This window comes from Peromyscus californicus, unplaced genomic scaffold (assembly GCF_007827085.1).
Source record: "Peromyscus californicus insignis strain IS unplaced genomic scaffold, ASM782708v3 Scaffold_4__1_contigs__length_199733344, whole genome shotgun sequence".
NCBI classification, from domain to species: domain Eukaryota; kingdom Metazoa; phylum Chordata; class Mammalia; order Rodentia; family Cricetidae; genus Peromyscus; species Peromyscus californicus.
Window position 1 is genome coordinate 181,888,286 of NW_026294562.1, and position 19,406 is coordinate 181,907,691.

At 46.6% G+C, this 19,406-nt stretch overlaps 1 protein-coding gene across 6 annotated transcripts in view; it reads right to left on the reverse strand.

The window, feature by feature from the left end:
* LOC128095524 (ubiquitin carboxyl-terminal hydrolase 29-like) overlaps positions 1-19,406 on the reverse strand; it is a 225,383-nt gene that overhangs the window by 33,503 nt on the left and 172,474 nt on the right. For 5 of the 6 annotated variants that reach the window (XM_052714572.1, XM_052714570.1, XM_052714568.1 and 2 more), the window contains one exon: positions 139-278. The exons of the other annotated variant lie outside the window; for it this stretch is intronic. The gene's annotated coding sequence lies outside the window, so the exon portion shown is untranslated. The remainder of the gene's footprint in view (positions 1-138; positions 279-19,406) is intronic. 6 annotated transcript variants of the gene reach the window in all.

Consider the following 19,406-nt stretch of genomic DNA (forward strand, 5'->3'; position numbering starts at 1 on the left):
ATTATTATTATTATTTTAAATAGAATATCTTTTATTTATTCTTTGACAATTTCATACAAGGAAACAAATACAGCATCCCGACGCCATTGGTTCCTGAACTCACAGTTCCAGACAACCTACGCCCGACATTGCCCTCACCCAGTGCTGATCATGGAAGGAGCATCGTTCGGGTCGGTAAGCTGGGGTTGTGTCTTTGTTTTTGCTCACTTCCTGTTAGTTCTTCCTCCAGGTGGTTGGGGAACTCGTGGGTTGCACCAAAACAAGAGCCGATGTCAAAGCTAGAGAGAAAAGATAAAGAGGGTCACTTAAGACTGATTAAGGGAACGATCCATCACAGGGCCATTAACATTCTAAACGCATGCATCCCGAACACAGGTGCACCCAATTTTATAAAACAAATGCTATTAGATGCAAAGCCATAGATAAGCCCTAGTACAATAGCAGTAGGGGGACTTCAATACCCTACTCTCAACAATTGATAAGTCTTCCCAACCTCCCCCCCCAAAAAATCCAAGAAAATATGGGGAAATACAAAAGAGCCTGATGTCTTTTGAAACAGGAATAAATAGAACTCTCATGCTTTTTATTCTCTGGGAGAGCTATTGGACTCCTTTTGCAGAGCGGTGTTTCATTTCTTATAGCAAAGAGGTTTTGAAATTGCATTCAAGTGCCTAATAACCTCCTTGGCACATAAAGGAAGTCCTCCATCAGCCACACACAAAAAAAGGAAGGACAAAATGTCCTGAATGGTGAACACGGAGACAGCATAATGAGGCTTTCTCTCGCACCTGCGGCAGCTGCCCACCAAGAACCCATGACTTTCATTTGAGCCAGCAGCCTGCCTGGCTAGATTTTTGCCCCCCTCTAATTCAGAAATGACCTAGAGGTCTTTAGTAAGTGCCAAGGGCTTGAGTGGACCAATAAAGGGGCAGCAGAAAGGGACTGAAGGACTTATTGTTTTGGTTATTATTACTTTTTTAAATAGAAAGTCTTATTTATTCTTTGATAATTTCATACAAGGAAACAATGAACCTTGGCCATATGCATACCAATTCTCCCTTCCCACTCCGCCAGACACCCCAAAACATCATCCCTCCTCACCCCTTTGTGTCCTCCTGCCGCAGGATTTAACCCTTTTTGAGTCTCCCCACCCACTCTCAATTCACTCTGCCCTTGACAAGAAGCCTTCCTCCCCCCCCCCCCCCCCGCCCCACCACCACCACTCCACAGGGTACTCAACCCTGCTAGCAACCAGAGAAGGTCACCATGGAAACCACTTGTAGGGAGGAAGGAGTGGGTGGTCAAGCAGGGTGAGGATAGGGCAGCGGGAGCTTCAGAGATTGAAATATTTCATGCACCAAGATGTGGTTGCAAAAAACGGGTCTAGATGCAGATCAAGGTAGTGGGGGATAAACATTTATCCTTTGTCATTAGACTGGATGCACGGAGCCTCCCATCACAAACATCTGTGTCTGCATCTCTGTTCCACATCCGTATCTATCTAGCTATACATACATTATAGTTATATCTATTTTTAAATATGTGTCTTAATTGATGTGTATGTGAGTGTGTGCCACACGACAAATGAAAACCGTAAGACCAAATTTGTTAATGGGAACACCAGGCAGATAGATTAGGACAAGCCAGGGAAAACTCTACCCTAGGTTTTGGATGCTTTCAAGTAACATTCGCAGCTTTGGGGGCCAGTGGAAGCTAGGGTTCTGTTACATGATGCGTTCCGAAGACTTTACCCGATAGTTGAAAGGATGGCAATGGGGGTAGGCAATGAGTGGCTATTAAGAGAATTAAGACGGTCCAAAATCATTTCAGCCGTGTATCTGCAGCATTCCAGGTCTCTCCAACCACAAAGCTGTGACCTGTCCACCAGCCTTTCCCCTAGGAACTCCAGTTTTACACCATTCCCATTGCGCTAGGAAGAGAACCCAGGGCCTGAGGCAGGCTAAGCACATTCTGAACCCCAACATTGTATTCCAGGCCCCACAATTCCTCATTAACTCAGGCAGACTGAAATCTCCTCGGTTTTTGTTTGTTGGTTTTGGTTTTGGTTTTGAAGACGAAGTTTCTCCGCATAGCCCTGGCTGTCCTGGAACTCACTCTGTAGACCAGGCTGGCCACAAACTCACAGAGATCTGCCTGCCTCTGCCTCCTGAGTGATCAGATTTTAAAGGTGTGCACTACCATGCCAGACCTAACATTTCTTCGTGTGTGTGTGTGTGTGTGTGTGTGTGTGTGTGTGTGTCTTTGTGTGGAAGCCCAAGGCTGATGCTGGGTGTAATCCTCCATCACTCTGCTACCTTACACAATGAAGCAAGGTCTGTCAATCAAATCCAGAGTGTGAAGACATGACCGATTTTACTAGCTCCTCGCTGTGGTGATCTGGAATTGCAAGTGAGCTGCCATGCTCACCCAGCATTTACATGTGTTCAGGGGATCCAAATTCTGGTCCCCATGCCGTCATGGCAAGCGATTTAACTGCTGAGCCACCTTCCCAAACTTCCTTCTATCTTTTTAAGTGCAGCTACTGAATATTCAAAATTACACTCACAGTGTACATTTGTGTACTGATTACATTTCATCACAGGCTTTTAAAGACAATTTCCTATCTCTTATTTATTTTATGCATCTCTGGGTCACGGTGAAGATTCTATGAACAATAGTAAAGACTTGTTTGCTGTTAAAAAATATTTATGTATTTTTCCTGTGTGTGCATGTGCATGGCATATGTGGCCACGTCATATGTGTGTGTGTGTGTGTGTGTGTGTGTGTGTGTGTGTGTGTGTGTGTGCGCGCGCGCGCGCGCGCGCGCGTGGTCAGCAGACATCTCTCAGGACTCAGTCCTCAACCTCCACCGTTCCAGGGATCAAACTCAGATTGTCAGGTGCCCAAATTAAGTGCTTTTACACTTTGAGCCACGTCTTTGGCCCTTGTCTGTGTTGGTTACCCAGTATTCCCAGTATCTAGAATAGTTAAAGACACACAATAGGATGCTTTTCAATTTCTGGTGGATTGACGTCGTAATGACCCCATCATGTGTCCCAAACATTTTGCATTGAAAACGTGCATTTAAGGATCTGGAGAGAGGGGCTGGAGAGTTGGCTCAGTGGTTAAGTGAGGTGATATATTGTGTATCCTAACAAACTTGCATGAGGATCAGAGGACAGAGCCAACCTCTAGATTAGACTTAGAGGTCAGGTAGTGGTAGCACACACCCTTAATCCTATCACTTGGGAGGCAGAGATCCTTCTGGATCTCTGCAAGTTCAAGGCCACACTGGAAACAAAGCAGGTAGTGGTGGCACACACCTTTAATCCCAGTACTAGGAAGCACACAATGCCTTTAATCCCAGGAAGTGATGTCTGGGCAGAGAAGGTTATATAAGGTGTGAGGAAACAGGAACTCACTCTCTTTAGGCTGAGGATTTCTTAGAGGTAAGAACTAGTGTCTGGCTCTTCTGCTTCTCTGATCTTTCAGCTTTTTCCCTGATATCTGGCTCTGGGTTTTTTAATTAAAAGACCATCTAAGATTCGAACAACAGTTAAGAGCACTGGCTGTTTTTCCAGAGGACCTAGGTTCAATTCCTAGTGCCCACGTGGCAGCTCACAACTGTCTGTAACTTCAGTTCTAGGGGATTCACCGCCCTCACACAGACATACATGCAGGCAAAACACCAATGCACATAAAAAATAAATAAATAAAGTTTTAAAAAGAGAGAGTCTGGAGAGAGCTGGGAGGTGGCAATGTAAGCCTTTAATCCCAGTACTCCCAGAGGCAGAGGCAGGCAGATCTCTGAGTTTGAGGCCAACCTGGTCTACAGAGCAAGTTCCAGGATAGCCAGGGCTACACAGAGAAACCCTGTCTTCAACAACCACAAAAAGGAACCAGAGAGATGACTCAGAGGTTAAGAGCACTAGCTGCTCTTCCAGAGGTCCTGAGTTCAATTCCCAGCACCGACATGGTGACTCGACCATCTGTAATGAGATCTGGTGCCCTCTTCTGGTGTGCAGGGATACATGCAAACAGAACACTGTATACATAAAAAATAAACCTTAAAAAAAAAAAGAGTCTGGAGAGATGGCCTAATGGGTAAGAGCACTTGCTGTGGAAGAATGACCCCAGGACACATGTAAAAAGCTGAAGGGGGTCCCACTTGTCTGTAACCCCAGCACTGGGGGGCAGAGACAGGAGGATTGCTGGGGCTTGCTGGTCAGACAGCCTAGACAAAACTCAGCAAGCTCCAGGTTGAGCAAGACACTCTGTCTCAAGAGAACAAAGCAGAGGGCGACACACGGGATAGCCAACACCCCGCCCGCCCGCCTGCCCCCTCTGGCCTCTGCACCTGCATGGGCCCATGTATACACTGCACCTCCACACCGAGAAATTGGGTGAACACAGCTAACCTGTTCAGTCTTTCTCATTCTAGTCCACATGCTCAGAACACTCCATCATCCTGCAGCTCTGCAAAACTCCTCTCTCAGAAAGCCAATTTTATAACAAGGTGCTGAATGCCTTGTGCATGCACTTCGTGGACAGGCTAGCGAGTGAGGGTACAAAATACAGCATCAAAAAAAAAAAGCGTTGGTGGTCTGGGGTTGGGTAGCTGGGTGGTAGAATATCTTCCCAGCATGCACAAAATCCTAGGCCCCTTCCTCAAAACACACACACACACACACACACACACACACACACACACACACACACACACACACACTGTTACACCCTGTCTGTTGCTTACTCTCTTAGTTGTGAGACTGAGTGGGAATTTTAACTCACTGCCACAGCCTAGCATTGCCAGAGCATCATAATGCGTATTAACAGCCACTGGAAAAAAAAAAAAAAGGTCAAAATTCTAAGTATCATTACTACAGAATGTGTAGCGTTTATGCTATAGTGAAGAAAAACACATTTACAGCTGGGCCTGCAGAGCCAGCTCAGCTTGCTCGAAAGACCTACCTAGATAGATACCTAAGAACATTTATTTGCTGCTCTTTGCAGAGGATTTGGTTTGGTTCCCAGCACTAGGAATCATCTTCCAACTGCTTCTAACTCCAGCTTCAGGGTATCTAATGCCCTCATCTGGCCTCTGTGGACACTGGCCTCCGATGTGATACACTTACACACATACAGGCAAGCACTCACATACATAAAACAAAATAAATACATCTTAGAAAGAAACTTTTTTTTTAATTTCTCAAGACAGGGTTTCTCTATGTAGCTTTGCTCCTTTCCTGGATCTCGCTCTGTAGACCAGGCTGACCTCGAACTCACAGAGATCCTCCTGCCTCTGCCTCCTGAGTGCTGGGACTAAAGGCATGCACCACCACTACACAGCTAGGAATTTTTTAAAACTTAAAGTTAACTCATGAATTGAGGAACACCTGTGTATTTTTCTTTTGTGTGTGTACCTATACGTCTTCTTGTGTGTATGGATATGCTCATGTGTGTAGAAGGCAGATGGCAACTTGGAGTGTTTGTTTTTGTCTTCCGTTGTTTGGGACAGGGTTGCTTATTTGCTACTGCATACACTAGGCTAGCTGGCCCACGAGCTCCTGGGGATTCTCCTGCCTCTGCCTCCAGTCTCACAGTAGAAGCACCGGGATGATAGAAACATGCTAGTGTGCCCAGTTTTATGTGGATTCTGGAGATCCAAACCCAGGTCTTGTGGGGTAAGCACTTTATCCACAGAGTCATTTCTCTGGTGCACACACACATGTTTTTATGGCTACTTGAAGAATCAAGTATTGGTGCTGGGAAGAGGGCAGAGCGTTAAAAGTCAACAAGGGACAGAGGAAAACGCCTCTCTCCTCACTGTTCACCTGGGGAGTGAGACACAGACAAGGAGTCTCTTTTCTCCTATCGTTCATGCATGCCCCTCTCCCTCCCACTATCCAGGACCTCACCTGATTTGCTAACTTTGGGTCCTGGCAGACAGCAGGGTGTTAGAGTTGAACTCTGAAATTGTCCAAGAGAACAGTTGAGATGTCAATTTGGGTGAAAGTATAGGCTTAGAGACTCTTGGCTTCCTAGCAGAATCCCTGCTATGCTTAATGTTTTCCTTCCTCCTCCTTATAAAGTCCCTGATATCTACTTGAAGGACCTCTGGCATGTCACACCATGTCTTATCTTTTGGAAAATAACATTATTTTCCAAAGAATGTAACACTGCCAGATACTCATACATAGTAAATCTACTTATACATGGATTATGAGAGAGAATATACACACATATGTTTGTGCACATCTATCTACCTGCATCTATTTCTGTATCTATAATTACATGCATATCTATATTTATATTATAGCTATATCTATTTCAGATCAGAAACCCAGGTAGGGGAGCAGCAAACCCATGATTTCCCCCAAGCTCAGCTGCTCTGGCATCCATTACTCTGCTTTGGTCCTTTGGAGCATCCTCTGGTGTTAGGGATGCTGGCAGGCTCTGCCAGTTGCTATGGCAACTGAAGCTGATAGGGATGAGGCTGAGAGGCATGGGGGATAGAACTTTCCAGACTACACTGTGTGTTAGAATCCCAATCAGCTATACCAATAATTCCCAGTAGTATTTTGGTTTGGGGAATATTAGACAAAAATGTGAGGTTTTCATTTTTGTTGTTTTTGTTTCTGATTCTTGGTTTTCTTTTCTAAAACTGGAGAATATATATTTCTGGATTATGGCAAGGATTTTAATAGGTGCTACTTGCAAATCACTTAACCCTATACCTGTCATAGTGTGGCCAGAATTAGTAAAATAGTGTTTTCCAGAGTGCATAGATACTAGAATGGGGTGGGGAGGGCAGTTATTAGTCAGGGTTCAGTAAAAGAAGAGAACTGATAGGAAAAAAAAAACATATCAAGAGGGACTTTATCTGATTAGTTACACAGGACAGCCTGGACAGTCTACAATGACTATCTGCAAACAGGAGGCTGGATGCCACCCGAGGGCCTGGAGGATTCCTGGAGAGCCACGGGTCTTCAGTCCACATTGGAGGGCCACAGGAGCTGGGTTATGGTATCAGTGAAGGGTTGAAGGCAACAAAAGTAGTGACGAGGCTAGCCCAACTTGCCAACAATGTAGACAAGCTCAACAGCAAGACCTGAAGGCACGAGGCAGAAAGCCAAGCTTCTCCCTGGGACCTCCCTCGTATCTGGCTGCCCTGGGAAGGCGATGGATCTTCCTGACTCCAATGACCTGATCAAGAAAATCTCCCACAGGTGTGCTCAGCATCTTGCCTCTCAGTTGACTCCAGAGTCACTCAGAGCGACAGCTAAGATTATCCCTCATGGAGGGATGAGAATGAAAATGCAGATTCCCAGGCTGCTCTCCAGACCAGAGAAGCCATAACGCCCATCCCGCCTTTGCCCTCCACCTAACATCCTGCTTTATTTTTTTGCTACACGAGCCGTCCTGTCGTCTGAAGTTCCCCCATCTCCCTGTCTCTCTGTTTCTGTGTCTATCTCTGTGTGCCTGTCTGCCTGTCTGCCTGTCTGTCTGATTGCTTCCTGCTCACTGCAGAATGAAGTCACAGCACCAGGATGAAGATTTTTCTCTTGGTCTCCCTGCATTCCTAGTCCATTGCAATGCTCGGCACACAGTAGGTGTTTTATGTATATAGTCACAACTCGGGATCCATGAAGGATCTGTTCTAAGATTCCTGAGTGTGCTTAAATCCACACACACTCAAGTCCCTTATATAAAATGGCAGTATTGGCATGTAACTTCTACACACCATTTTTTATTCCATTTATTTATTGTATGTGTATGTGTAGTGTCTGTTGTGGGGGGGATGTGCATGTGCCATGGGACACGCATAGAGATCAGAGGACAGCTCTCAGGAGTTTCTTCTCTCCTTCTACGATATTGAGACCTGGAGAATGAACTCAGCTTATGAGGCTTGGAAGCAAGTGCCTTGAATTACCAAGTCTACTTGTCACCTGCATATATATATATATATATATAGTCAGCTCTACATTAAGTCTAACACCTAATACCATGTCAGTGCTGTGAAGTAGTAATTACACTGTGTAGGGGAAATTCTGACTTCTCAAAAATATCTGTGCTTTCAGTCCAGATGTGATACTTATTTGTTTATTTGTCTGCTTGTTTGTTTATGGAGGCAGGGTCTCACTCTATAGTACTAACTGGCCTTGAACTTGCTCTGTAGACAAGGCCGATTTTGAACTCACAGAGATTTGCTTGTCTCTGCCTCCCTGGGGTTAAAGGCGTGAGCTGCTACTACATCTGTCTTCTGAATGTTTTTGAGACAAACCTCGTTGAGTCTGCAGGGATGGAGTCTATGGCTTGAGAGGTAGAGTGGGATGGGAAAGAGACAGTGTCTGTGGAGAGGACACAACATGGACGAGCAATGGCTAGGTAAGGTGCAGGAAGCTGAGACCCAGAATTCAGAATTCAAGCATGAGGGGCACTTCTTTGTTTATACCAGTGGGTCTCAACCTTCCTAATGCTGCGGCCCTTTAATACGGCTCCTCATATTGTAGCAACCCCCTTGAACATAAAATTATTTTCATTGCTACTTCATAATGGTAATCTTGCTACTATTATGAATTGTAATGCAAGTAGTTTTGGAGATAGAGGTTTTATATGAGGGGTTGCGACCCACAGGTTGAGAAACAGTAGTCTACACCCAGAGTCCTTGCAAAACACCCGTGAAGTGGGAAGAGAAATCCGAGTTAGTGTAACTGACTGCATGAAGGACCTTGCTCCAGTGTCCCCAAACACGTGGAAGGGCGAAGCAAACATCTCCAGGTCAGATGTCCATGAGGCCCCGTGAGATGCTGTAGGTTATGCAATTTGGAATACCCAGCATGTCCATCAAGACATTTTCAGTTGCATTTGTTTATGTGTGTGCACACTCACAAATGACATGGCACAGGTATGGAGGACAGAGGACAATTTCTGGGTGTCAGTTCTCCGTTTCCATCATGTGGGGCCTGGGATCTTGGTTAGGAGGCTCGGTGGCGAACGCCTTTACCAACGGGGCCATCTTGCCTCACTCCTCAGTCTCTCTCTCTCTCTCTCTCTCTCTCTCTCTCTCTCTCTCTCTCTCTCTCTCTGTCTCTCTCTCTCTCTCTCTCTCTCTCTCTCTCTCTCTCTCTCTCTCCTTCCTTCCTTCCTTCTTTTCTTTTCTTTCTTTCTCTCCTTTCTTTCTTTTTGATGCAGGATCTCAGGCTATACAGCTGAGGAGGACTGCGAATTCCTGATCTCCCTGCTTCTCCGTGGCTAGTCTTGGGATCACAGGTGTGTGCTACCATTCATGACTTGTGCAGTGTTAACAACTGAACCCAGGGCTTCATGCCTGCTATCATACCAGTACTGGTTGCCGTGTGTAGTTTTGTGTGGTCACCTCATCTAAGAAGCAAGTGTCTTTACCGAGGCATTGTGGGATTTCCCTTCATCCATACTGTGTCCCGATGACAATACCAGCAGCTGAGAATAAACATAAATTAATATAACTGGGCTGGCATGATGGCTTGGCAGGTAGAGGTGCTTGCCCCCAAGGCTGCTGAACTGAGTTTGGTCCCCATGGCAGAAGGAGAGAACTGGTTCTCACAAGTTGTCTTCTGACTCCCGTATGCTTTCTATGGTGCATTAAATGCATACACATATGAATAATATATATATATGTATATACACACACACATATACACTAATACTACCGTCTTCACCAGCCATGGTGGCACATTACTGTCATCCTAGTACAAAGAAAGCTGGAGCAGGAAAATTGCCATGTGTCTGAGGCCAGCGTGGGCCATTATAGCAAGACCCTGTCTCGGTAATAAGAGCGAAATTATTCCTGTTATTCACTCATAGTTATTGAGTGTATGGGGACAGATAATTGGCCTAATCATGAATGGATAAAGAGAAGAACAAATAGCATTGATGTCGCCGGGTTTTTTTGAGGCAGCTTGAGATTTCTGCCTGGGATGGCGGCGACCCCACACAGACCTTTCCTCTGCCTGCCTTTCTGCTGAGGCCTCATCTGATGATTCACTTTAATTATATAAAAGTCTGAGGCAGGAGTCTCGGGTTCTGTCTCCTTCAGAGCTCTCATCTGGCCATCTCTGTTTCTATGGAAACCACAGGCAGACAGAGAAGAGGAGGGGGCTGCCACAGGACCAGGGAGAGGAGCAGAGCCTGGAGGATTGTGGGCTCTGCACTTGGGCTTGTATGTGCACAGGCATGTGTGTGTGTGTGTGTGTGTGTGTGTGTGTCTGTGTGTGTGTCTCTATGTCTGTGTGTGTGTCTGTGTCTGTGTGTGTCTGTGTGTGTGTCTGTGTCTGTGTGTCTGTGTGTCTGTATGTCTGTGTGTGTGTGTGTGCGTGTGTATGTGTGTGTGTCTGTGTGTGTGTCTGTGTGTGTGTGTGTGTGTCTGTGTGTGTGTGTGTGTGAGTGTAGGCTCAAAATGCCAGCCTGGATTCCCAGTGTGGAGTCTGCAAAGGTTTGAGAGTACTGAAACAAGGAACCAGAGGCCAGTGCCTTGCACTCCTCTGAACGTCTCATCTGTTATGCTGTGGAGGCTTGAAGTCTGTGTGGTTTGCGGGGGCACCCAAATAAAGCTGTCCAGCATATGGCTGCAGCCTGGCTGGTTATGGTGGCCTCTAACCTGTCCTCACCCCGGAAATTGTGGCTTGTTAAACCTATGGATCCTGGGTTATACCTCAGTAACATGTTCCTGGGGCCAGCAAGTGGGATCAGCATGTAAAGGCACTTCCCACCAAGTCTCACAGCCAGAGTTCAATCTCTCGGACCCACACAGTGGAAGGAGAGAACCAACTCCTGTGTGTTGTCCCTTGAGTTTCACGTGTATATTACGGTATGCTCACACGTGTGTGTGTGTGTGTGTGTGTGTGTGCGTGCGCGCACACACACATACACACACAACATACTCTTTTTTTAAGAAAAAAAGGTGTTGTGTTTATAGAACCTTTATGTTTGTTTCATCCATCCCAGTCACATCCTGAACCTCATTTCCCTCAAATTGCCCGACAATGCCTTAACTCGTGTTTGATTGTTTGTTTGTATACAATCCCTCACACTTGCTCAATATAAGTGAATTTCTGTGTGCATATGGAAGCTACCTTATTCGTCTCAACAATATGTGGCACACAGTAGGCCCTCGAATTAGATAACCTGGATGGGAGCAGGAAAGGAAGGGGGTAGAGGGGAGGGTTGGTGCTGTGTAGCCACAGTGGGCTCAAGTTGTTACACTGGGGAGCAAGCGGCCAGCAGAGGGCACCCATGATCATTCCTAAACCTCCAAACGGGAAAGAAATTGATTGGCAGCAGCAGAGAAGCCAAGAACTTTGTGACTGGAGATTCTGTCTCTTTCCCGTGGGAGAGGAGAGGGGGACAGTCTGGGGTCTAATCTCTTGCGTGTTGTGTCTCGCCTCCTTGGGGGAGTCAGAAGTGAAGGTTCCCACACTAGCAGGCTTGAGAGCAAACCTCTTTCCACTCTGCCCAGGTCCTCCATGATCGTGAAGCCAGCCAGCTGTCGGCTGTTTAAAACGAGGCTTGGGATCCCATACAACCTCCGTGGGCTTCCCTTGCCACCCAATGTCAATGGCAGCCAGAGCCACCATGCTTGGACACAAGTCTAAACTGACTGTTGTCGACTGGGTCTCTCTTCCACACCTGGGGCAAAATCCAGGCTACTGACTAAGGCCTTGGGTATGTCTGCCTCCCAATCCTGCAGGCTCCTACCAAACTGCAGGCTCCGTTCACAGCTTCCTGGCTTTCCCCCCAACTTTGGGTTAAAAGCCCATTTGAGTGTCTCACGATCTCATACATTGAAGACTTAATGCTCAGTGCCCCCGGATGCGTTTGGAAAGGGGATGTTTATTTATTTTATTTAAAATATCCCCATTTATTTATTTGTGTATATGAAAATGCCAGGGCCTATATGTGCCATGGTGTGCATGTGAAAGTCAGAGGACAGTTTGAGGGAGTCTGTTCTCTTCCACCACAAGGTGTAGATGGAACCTGGGTAGGCAGGCTTGGTGGCGAGTGCCTATCTTGCCGGCCCGTACTTCTTCCCAAGACAAGGTCTTGTAATGTGGCTCAAAGAGGCCTTGAAATCACGGCAGTTCTCTTGCTTCAGCCTTCTGAATGCTGGAATTACAAGCATGACCACCATCACTGCCACGCCCAGCTGTCAACAGTCTCCTTTTGCTTTTGCAATGCAGGAGGCTGAGCCTATGGCCTCTCTCACTGGTGGGTTCCAGGTAAGAACCCTGTTGCTGAACTGTGTGTCTCCAACCCTGGAGACAGGGTCTTCAAAACAAACAAACAAGCAAACATACATTTGTTTATTTATGTATTTTTGTATGTGTGTGTGTGTGTGCGTTGCTTCATGCACGGCACAGCGTAAGTGTGGCTGGTCAGAAGAAAACTTACGAGAGTTAGTTTTCTGTTTCTACCATGTGGGTCCTGGGTCACTGAGCTCCGGTCGTCAAGACTTGGCAACAAGTACCTTTGTCTGCTGGGCCATTTTGCCAGCCCTGAGATAGAGCCGTGATAGAGGTGATTAAGGTAAATTGGGAGGGCTGGTCATTCATGCTTATTGCCGTGTTATTTACAATGGCTAAATGATAGAACTAATTTAGCTGTCCATTAGCAGATGAATGGATAAAGAGCGTGTGGTGTGCAGGCGCATGTGCCTGCACTCTGCCCCCCACAGCGAAGTATTATTCAGTCACAAAGCAGAATAAAATTGTATCATTTTCAGGAAAATAGCTGGAGCTCATCATGTTAAACAAACAAGCCCGACTCAGAAAGACAAATATTATATGTTCTCTCTCAGACGTGGAAGGAAATCTAATCATTTTGATGACAGTAGAAGGAGAAAAGAGATCATCAGGAGGGACAGGGGACTGTGGCCGTGATGGAAGAACATGAACGACACCCGATGACACATGTATGAAAATGGGACGAAACCTAGTCTTTTATTGATTTCATTCTTTTGGGGGGATAAGATCTCATTTTGCAGCCGGGACTGTCCTGAGGTATCTAATCTAAAATGTCCTTAAACCCATAATGATCTTTCTTGCTTCAGCCTCCTGGGTTCCGAAGTTACAGGCAAGATCTCCTACATGAAATCTATGATTTCATATGCCAAGTTAAAAATAAAATAATTGAGAGCTGGAGGGATTGAGAACTAAGTGGATAAGGGTGCCTGCTGCTTTTTTTTTCTTTTTTTTTGTTTTCTTTTTGGGGGGGGTTGGTTGTTTGTTTTTTCAAGACAGGGTTTCTCTGTGTAGCTTTTGGAGCCTGTCCTGGATCTCACTTTGTAGACCAGGCTGGCCTTAAACTCTCGGAGATCTTCCTGGCTCTGCGCCCCGAGTGCTGAGGTTAAAGGTGTGCTCCACCACCGCCCGGCCAACACTGGGTTATTTTCTACACTCTGGTGTGTCCTCAAACTTCAGTGTCAATATCCTCCCCTTCACAGATGGAGAGCAAAGTCCTATTTCTAAACTGTGAATACAACCACCCTATTCTCCTATTGAGCACCACGTGTGTACCTGGTGCTCACAGAGGTTGGAAGAGGGTGTCAGGTCCCGGGGACTTAAGTCACGGGTAGTTGCGGGTACTAGAAACTGGACCTGGGTCCCCTGGAAGAGCAGCCAACGCTCTTAACTACTGAGTCATCTCTCCAGCTCACTTTAAAGATTTTTTAAAAATCACACTTCCTCATTTGTGTGTGTACGTGTCATGGTGAATGCATAGAGGTCAGAGGTTTAACGTGGGGAGTCAGTTCTCTCTTTGCACTCACTATGTATGCTCTGGAGATGCAATTCAGGTCACCAGGCTTGGCGGCCAGTGCCTTTACTGCTGAACCATCTTGTGGGCCCTGTTTTTCATTTGTTGTATTTTTGTGTGTTTATGTAAAGCCCCCCCTCTCTTTGTGTGTGTGTGTGTGTGTGTGTGTGTGTGTGTGTGTGTGTGTATCTGTCTATAAGTGCACATGTTCCCTGGCATGCATGAAGAGATTAGAGAGCAATTTTGTTTTGTCTCTAATATATATTTTCACTGATTTCTTGGGAATTTTGTAGGACATATTTTGACCATATCACCCCCCCCCACCTCCTCCCAGATCCAGCCTTCCTTCCTTACCCACCCAACTTTGTGTCCTTTTTTTATTTTTAAACCCATCAAGTCCATTTTGTGCATATTTGTACCAAATATTCTTTGAGAAGGGAGGTGGGCATGGAGGCCCACTGCTAGTTGAAGAGCTATTGGCGATAGTATTCGCTGGGAGAGGGACAGTCGGTTAAATTTAAAAGTGTAGCCCCTGGTAAGCCCACCACATTCCAGTGGAAGGACGGTTTTGGGGACTCAGTTCTCTCCTTCCACTGGAGAACCCGGGGATCAAACTCAGGTCACAGGCTTGCACAGCAAACGTTTTTTATCTCGGAGCCATCTTGCTGGCGCTTATTCCCTTATTGCAAAACCCCCGCTGTCTTCTAGAAAGAAAGTTGAAAGATGTAAATCTCGATAAATTCCCATCACACCCAGGGCTATGAATGCTTATCAGCTTCGTGCAAAGAAAATGAAATATTGATAAACTTGTGATTACGTCTTGGGCTCCTGCGGCTGCAGGCTTTCTCCCGTGAGGAGCCGTGCTCACGGATATCTTCCTTTGGGGAAGTGTTTTTATTACATAGTAATTGTGGGTGATGACTGTGACATCTCAGAAGTCACCAGACGTACATTCTGAGCAGGCTGCCGAGAGGAATCTTCACATGGCAATTCCCAAACCACCATTTGTTGATTATGAGCGCAGCCTACGTGTAATTGGTTTTTTTTTTTTTTTTTTTTTTTTTTTTGTACTCTTGTCTCCTTGGGTCTATCCAAAGAGCTGTCAACGTTGTGATTTCTCTGGAGACACAGACAACAAACGTGTTCCTCATCTTTTGAAACAAACAAGTTCTATAGTGCAAACCTTGAAGATCACGTTTCCCAGGGGCGGACATACCTAAACCATTTGTCACTGGATCAGTTTTCCCTACAGCTAATCCCCCCTCAACAGCTGCGTTGGCTGCTGTGGTATGTCAAACTGCTTTTGACCGGCCTGGGGCCTCTGCTGGCAAGCAGGCAACAGGGGACGGAGCTGACCTCCCTACTCAGCGGCGGCAGCAGCTGCAGACCTGTTGGTGACAGAAATGTTGTTGATCGATCATCACGGTCATGGGTGAAGCTGGTCACCCGTGAAAGCAGCAGCTCCCACCTTCAGGGAACGATGCTGAGAAGCAGCCTTGACCGGAATTAGGGGCGGGGGTTGGGGTGGGGGAGAGGCTTGCCTGAGACGGCTGCCTGCCAGCTTGCCCCTCACCCCTCGAAGCAAATGATCCCACCCACCATGGTGGGCTTAGGACACAGGCACAGGTTTCCCTGCAGTCGGAGACGGAGTCCAGCTGACCTGCGGTGGAGAGAACCCCCAGGCTTTGGGGCTACAATGAGAAGGTGTTTTATTGAGACACAGCAAAAATAAATATGCACAAAATCCAAGGTCCACCAGATTCTGGTATCAAGAATGGCTCCTGGGTGGGGCCTTCTTTTTTTATTGTTATTTTTAAGTTACTGCACAAAATAATGGATTTCATTACAGCATTTGAATAGACATGTCGTTGCACTTGGCTTATAGTCATTCTCTAGTTACTCTCCCTGCCTTCCTCAGTCAGCCCTCTTCTGCCAGGACTGTTCTCCCCTCTGAGAGCTTCCTTTCTGCTTCCTATTACGCGCACACGCACACGTGCGCACACACACGCACACGCACAACACACACATCTACACACACAGTATTGTGTAGGAGTTTCCTCCAAAGTTAAAAGCTTTCACGTTGGAGGGAGGGAGTCACCTCAAGACACAAGAGTGTTCTAAGGGGAAGGAAAACACCATCCTGCAGGAAGCTTGCTCAGCTCAGGAAATAAGCAACTAAAAGACGGCAAGAAGTCACTGAAAACGACTGGATTCAAGAAGTCACTGAAAACGACTGGATTCAAGAAGTCACTGAAAACGACTGGATTCAAGAAGTCACTGAAAACGACTGGATTCAAGAAGTCACTGAAAACGACTGGATTCAAGAAGTCACTGAAAACAACCGGATTCAAGAAGTCACTGAAAACGACTGGATTCACTAGACACCCCCCATCCCCCAAGGTTGTACGAGCAGTAGGGACTGCTGAGAGACACTCTCAGGCCAGCTGAGCTGCCTGGAGGAAGAAGAGACCAGCAGAGCGACCCAGAAAGGACACTGTCCAACCCGCTGGGCGGCCCATGGGCTGTGCTGTGTGCTCCGGGCGCCCAGCTTTAATGAGCTGTCCTCACCCTGGGGTGGGTTCTGATGGCGCAGCTGTCCTGGAGTCATTTCTGCTCCTGTAACTAACCTCTCACTCAGACTCCTGTGAGGAACCCCAGGGTAACTCATGGGTTCACCAAATGGGACTTTGGTGGTATCCCTACTGTGGCCTACCCTTGGTTCCCTATCTGGGGTGAGAAGACATCTGTCACATCTCCCCTGCAAAGGTGTCACACAGCACATATACACACACATGTACATATACACACACATGTACATATGCGCACACACATATATACACATGCACAAATGCACAAACATACACATACATCCATATACATGTATACACATACACACACACATATACATATACATACACATATACATACACATGCACATATACATACACATACACATATACATACACATATATATACACATAAACATATGTATACACATATACATACACATACACATACACATATACATATATATACACATACACCCAAACACATATAAACACATGTACAGATACATATATGTATGCAAATACATATATAAATATACATGTAAGCCCAGATTTACACTCATATATCCACATGCATATATATACATGCACACACATATATGCATATACACATTCACACGTATACAGGCACACATACACATATATACATACACATATACACAAATACACACATACAAATGCATATGTAAACTCACACATATACACATATACATACAGGTATGCATATATATACATAAGCACGCACACACATATGCACACGTATATATCCATGCAGACACACATGTATTCACCTATATGCATACACATACACACACAAGCACATACGCATATACTTATATACAAGTACACACACAAGTACATATACAAACACATACACCCACATGTGGATTATATATCTAAATAGAGATGTCCGTGGCCTATTAAGAACAACTCTCTCAGAAGCTCCTCCCAGATGGCCTTAGTCACCAAGCACTCTGTCACCAAGAGTGAGGGATTCTTCAGTAAGTCTTTTCCTCCCACGTTGGCAAGCGACTCATTCGCCCAGCTCTTGGGGGGTCTCCCTTCCTCAGTTCAGATATGGGTAGGGACGGTGCCTTCTCCCTGGGTCTTCTGCAGGCTGTGTGGCGTCATGTGACACAGAGCTGTGGATTTCAGAGTGAGAGAGGGCGTGTGAGTGTGTGCAAGTCAGGGAGGCAGCCTCAAGTACAGCGGTGTAGCTGGTCCTGTGTCTGTGGGATGGCTACAGTCCCTTGTTCTTCTGGGGCAGAAAGCTCAAGCGGCCCTGGGAAGGTCCCATGCCGTCAGAGATTGTTAATGATCTTGTCCTCTCCCTCAGAGTTCCTATAAGGAGGGTTGGACTCCAAACTGATTATCTCTGGAGAAAGTTCTTTTGAGGAGGCCACTAAAGTTTATCACAGGGTGAGCCCCAGTGGGACTTTCCTTCAAGGAGCAGGAGATGATACCAGGTCAATACTTTTTAAATGTGGTTTATTTTACTTTTAATTGTGTGTGTGTGTGTGTGTGTGTGTGTGTGTGTGTGTGTGTACGTGCATGTTCACGCAGTATCCTTAAGAGTACAGAAGAGGTTTGCAGAGGCCCTGATGTGGGTGCTGGGAACTGAGGCCCAGGTCCTCTGCAAGAGCAGCAAGTGCTCTGAACCACCGAGCCACCTCACGAGGCCCTCTTCCCCAGATCAACTCTCGGTTTTTCTGGATTCCCTTCCTTCCCTCCTTCCTCCTCTTCCTCCTCTCTTCCTCCTCTCTTCCTTGTCCTCCTTCCACCCTGTGAGAACAACTGCAAGCCGAGAAGAAAGCCCTCACCAGGAACCAGCAACCACCGTCACCTCTAACATGGACTCTTAGCCTCCAGAATGGTGAAAAAGCAATCAGTTTCTGTTGCTCAAGTCACCCCCACTCTGTGCCATTTTGTTGTGGAACTCTGGGCTGCTGGATGAGGGGACCCGGACTCCTTCCGTGTCACCCGTCCGGATGGCTTCTGCACCCTGCCTGGGAGATGTTCGAGGTCAGATAACACTACTGTCTTGTAGCTACAGTGGTGTGTGTGTCTTGATCTGTTAGTGGGGCCCCTGGCAGTGGGACCAGGATCTGTCCCTAGTGCATGAGCTGGCTTTCTGGAGCCCGTTCCCTATGGTGAGACACCTTTCTCAGCCTTGATGCAGCGGGGGGGGGGGGGGGGGGGGGGGGGGGGGGGGGGGGGGGGTGTTGCTTGGTCCTGCCTCAAGTGGATGTGCCAGAATTTGCTGACTCCTCGAGAGAGGCTTTATCCTCTCTGAAGAGCGGATGGGGGGTGGTTTGGCGGAAGAGATGGGGGAGCAGGAGAAGGAGAGGGAGGCAGAACTGGGGTTGGTTTGTAAAATGAAAAATAAATTTAAATAAAAAAAAAGAATGACAAAAATACACTGCTGTCCTGTAGCTAGTGGAAGAGGAATGGAACAAAGATGGTTTTCTTCTACACTCCCCACCCCCGCCACACGCGTGCGCGCGCGCACACACACTTTTCATTCCTCTAGACTGAGGTTAGTTAGTGGTCTCGTCTGGAATGCGAATGGTTTATCAATATGCCGCTCGAAATAAGAACTCGGATACCCGAGGAAAGAGGCTGTGAGGCGGCGCACATTCCAGGCAGGCTGCAGATAGAATAGAGAACTCTTATCTCGGGGATTTGGGGTGAAGACTCCTTCTGAGGGTGCACACCCCGAAGATGTGGCTGATAAATCCCTAAATGTTTGGGTTTTTTTTTTCAAAGTTCAAAGATGGGCACTTTCCAGTGAAACAGCCCCATGTGGGGGAATGCTTGCGAAGTCTGCTCAGAGGGGGTGGCCGCCGCAGATAGCAGGGGCCAGAGAGATGATAAGCCTATCAATATTTCATGTGTTCCTCAGAAGGACGGACAAGCCTTTGAAGCTCCGGGTGCGTTGGAGATGAAGCAAACATCTGATTTTCCTTTTCTTTCTCCTTTCCTTTTCTTTTAAGATTTACTTTTTGTTGTTGCTGTTGTTTTGTGGGTATGAGCAAGCATATCCCACAG